The sequence below is a fragment of the Rattus norvegicus genome, chromosome 3 (assembly GCF_021556685.1).
Source record: "Rattus norvegicus strain SHRSP/BbbUtx chromosome 3, alternate assembly SHRSP_T2T, whole genome shotgun sequence".
NCBI lineage: Eukaryota > Metazoa > Chordata > Mammalia > Rodentia > Muridae > Rattus > Rattus norvegicus.
The window spans coordinates 146,111,072-146,115,079 of NC_141536.1; the positions used below are offsets into that span (position 1 = coordinate 146,111,072).

Below are 4,008 nucleotides of genomic sequence, written 5' to 3' on the forward strand. Positions count from 1 at the left end.
TTTCCTTCTTAACATTTGTGTGTGTGTGTGTGTGTGTGTGTGTGTGTGTGTGTGTGTGTGCATGTGTGCCCAAGTGTGCCAAGCTGCGTGTGTAGAGGTCATAGAACAACACCATGTGAGTTCTAGGGATTAAACCCAGGTTGCCAGGATCAGAGTCAAGTACTTCTATCAGATAAGCTATGCCCCCCCATATGTGTGTGTGCGTGTGCATGTGTATACATATGTACATATCTCTCTATACATATATGTGTGTATACATACATACATAACTAACTATGTATGTATACTTGTGTATATTATGTATGTATACATACACACACACATATTTGTTTTTAATATAACTTGTTTGGAGGCTGTGAAGATGACTCAGACATCAGGAAATCCAAGTTTGGTTCTCAGTGCCTCACAACTGCTCATAGCTGCAGTTTCAGATGTCCTGAAACCTTCTTCTGGCCTCTGAGAACACCTGGTACACACACACACACACACACACACCCCCCACACATTTTTAAAAAAAAAATCTTTAAAAGCAACTTTTCAGCAGCCTGGGATAGTAGGACACTGCCATGGTCCTAGGTCTTAGGAGGGAGAAGCACGAAGATGGAGTCCAAGCCATCCTTAGCCTTGTAGTGAGTTCCAGCCCAGGCTTCAAACGTGAGATCCTGACTAAAAAGCCAAAACAACTTGCTTTGTTTGGTATTTGAATACTAATGACACTAAAACTATTCAAATGAAAGTTTGACCCTGAAACACCCAAATCCAGGGAACATTTGGGCTCATGCCTTGTGCTATATTTAAGGAACTCCTATAGCCTTAATCCCCAGTCCTGTGTCCCTAAGGCCATGGGGGGGGGGAGGGCCTCTCGAAGACCCTCCCACTCTTGTGAGAGTGAGGAGCAGTGAAGCAGAGGAATCAGGCTTTCCTGACTCCTAGACTGTTGCATTCCTGGGTCTTCCCATCCCCCAACACACACAAACTGTCTTAGGCCAGCTCCTGGCCATCAGTGCAAACCATAGTCTTCTCCAGAGATTTTCCCTGAAGGCAGTGGGAGCCCACCTGAATCCTGATGTCCTATTTTGCGCGCGCGCTCTCTCTCTCTCTCTCTCTCTCTCTCTCTCTCTCTCTCTCTCTCTCTCTCTCTCTCTCTCTCTCTCTCTCCAGCCTAGGGGCTTTAGAAGGCAGAGCAGATCCCCCCTCACCCCCCCAGGAAGGCACATCCTGGGGCAGATACTGAGGAGGATTGAGCAGTGCTGTTTAACTAAGGGGACTGAGGACAGAGCCCTGGGTCAGCCCCAAGAGAGACAGGGCCACTAGGCCTCCAGCTAGTCCCAGGTGGTAACATAGCTCAGCCCGGGCCCCCAATCGCTCTACCCGATGCACTTCAGCTGCTAAGAAGGAAGTTCAAGGACTCACCTGGGTCCGTTGCTTAGCAACAGGAGGCTGTAAATGACATTGCTCTTGACACTTTAACTTAGCCCTCCATGGCAAGCAGAGGATAATGAAGGCCTAGGCAGACAGCAAGACAGAATTCAAAACCAGCGGCGAGCAAGTACAGGAGAAAGTAAGGGCGTGAAGTGAGCACTTCGGAGGTTTGGCTCTCCGAGTCATGTGGTAACTGCTGGGCTCTTTAGAAGCTAGTTCAGGAGTCCCGGTTTTGTTTGCCGTCTTAAAAAGGCCTGGCTGGGCTTGGTCCCCGCTAACTGATTCATACTTGGCAGCACTATGCCTGTAATTCCAGAAGTTGCCACTAGGAGGACCGCAGCCAAAGCTGCCCTTTCCGCCCACACTACTCCACAGACAGCTTTAAAACTGTTAATTCGTGGGCTCACGGCAGCGTGTCCGTGATCGGGGACATATTTGCGCTGGACAGATGGAAGATGAAAAGCTATTTGTTCTCCGTGTTGATTGAGCTGCTTCTCTGGGCCAGGCTCTCTGTATGTGAGGCAGTGAGCAAGGCAGACGATAGCTCCAACCTTTGAGCGAGCCTCATTCTGATCAAAGGAAGGGATGACCGGAGGATAAACACAAACAACCACACTTACCAGGGCCCGGCTGCCCCTTTCCCACTTTATAGACAGACTAAAGTGATACAATCCAATAGAACTGGGTAGAGAATTCATTTTTGGTTTAAGGATTTATTTATTTATCTAATATTTGAACACGTATATATGTATGGGTTCGTATGCGTATTCACACCTGCATCACATACGCACGTGTGAAGGCCTGAAGTTGGATTTCCTGTGTCTTAACTCTGTTGCTCTACACTTTTATTTTTGAGGCAGGGTCACACAGGAGCCGTGGAAACAGGAGGTTGGCTAATCTAGTCGGCCAATTCACTCCAGGAGACTCCTGTCCTGGCCTATCCGAGTCCTGGGATTACAGGTGACTGCAATACCCAACCTGGTTTCTTACATGAGTTTTTGGGATCTGAATTCTGGTCCCTGTGCTAGCAATGCAAACACCTTGTCCACCGAGTCATCTCCCCAGCCTCCAGATTTTACTTTTAACTAGTTTACTGAATTTTAATCTGCCCTTCCCCTTCCCCACACACACCCAGTTCAGCAGAGGTAACACGGCATTGTCTTGTGATAGCCAATCGTAGGTCAGTGAATCACACTCAAGGCGGGGAGTTCTGTAGTCTAAGGGAGAATGCACTTCTGAAATAAGATGGGTTATTATTATTATTATTAATTATTGGTATTAATTATTATGGGAGTGGCACCATCGACCTAAGTTGAAGAACATCTGAGGATCATATATTAGAAGATACCAAGGCCCAAGGAGGAAAATAAATCAGAAAAAGGGGCCCAAGACCCACAGGAGAAAAGAGGAACTGGGTCGTCAGTGGCAGCTACTACTTCTGAAAGAAATGTGCCCAGATCCTGACAGCAGTGATGGGGTGGGGCTGGCCTTTTAGGGAGGTCAGGGCGGCTGTAGCTGCATCACTAAGGAAGAAAGGGGGAAGACATCAAGGTAGAGGTGTGACAGATCAGAGCCACAGGCCAGAGGCAAGAACTCAGCTAAGACGGGAGCCGTGGAAACACGAGCGTCAAATTCCCCAGATAAAGTGACAGGTTAAATTTGGATTTCAGATAAAGAATAACAAAAATCTTACTGTGTTTTTTTCTTTTCCTTTTCTTTTTTAGTGCAAGTACATCCCTGACATCCCCTAGGACACACTTACAATAAAATCGTCATGATGTTTACCTGACACTCAAATTTAACTGAGCATCCGGATTCTGTCTGGCAAAGCATCTTGGGTAGTCTTGCAGCAGAGGCTTAGAGTCGCATTTCAAGTGGGGAACCCGGAAGGTCGTGATGGGGAGGCTGGCAGTCCTGCGGGGAGACAGGACAATGGGAACTTGGGCAGCATAATCGTTGCTGATTTTGGTCAAGGCAACATGTTGTTGGGCTGATGAGGGGTTGAGGCTGGAGTGAGCTCATGAGAGAAGGAAGGGCTCTTCCTTTTCTCCTCTTCCTGTTCCTCCTTCTCTTCCCTTCTTTGAAGAACTCACTAGTGGCAAAGCTTAAGGAGGCAAAGAAACCCAAGCCTGCAGCGGTGTGGGTGCAGAGCCAGCAGCAGCAGGGCCCAGGAGGCAGCGGCTGAGGGTCGCTAGTGCAGAAGGGAGCTGAGCAAACTAGATATGGGGCCATAGGGGCTGCTCTGCCAAGCTAGAAGTGTGCTTGATTGGAACTAGGGGTGTATATGAGCCAGTGGGTAGAGGGAAGTGTGTTCTAGGTGCACATGCATTTATGCATCCATTTCCCGTCTGCTTAGAGAGCTAGCTTACAAATGACCATACCAACTCATAAGCATAATCCTATGTACCCAATGCTGGTGGATTATTTTAAAAAGAATCAGGCACGTGTGTGTGTGTGTGTGTGTGTGTGTGTGTGTGTGTGTGTGTGTGTATGAAAGAGAGAGAGAGAGACAGAGGGAGGGAGAGAGGGAGGGAGGGAGAGAGAGAGAGAGAGAGAGAGAGAGAGAGAGAGAGAGAGAGAGAATGG

At 48.0% G+C, this 4,008-nt stretch overlaps 1 long non-coding RNA gene across 1 annotated transcript; it reads left to right on the plus strand.

Moving 5' to 3' along the window:
• Positions 1 to 1,426: 1,426 nt before the first annotated feature.
• LOC108350620 (uncharacterized) lies at positions 1,427 to 3,211 on the plus strand. Its single transcript, XR_015684756.1, has 3 exons — positions 1,427 to 1,561; positions 2,283 to 2,382; positions 3,147 to 3,211. It is a non-coding gene; the product is annotated as an uncharacterized LOC108350620 (long non-coding RNA).
• Positions 3,212 to 4,008: the final 797 nt, after the last annotated feature.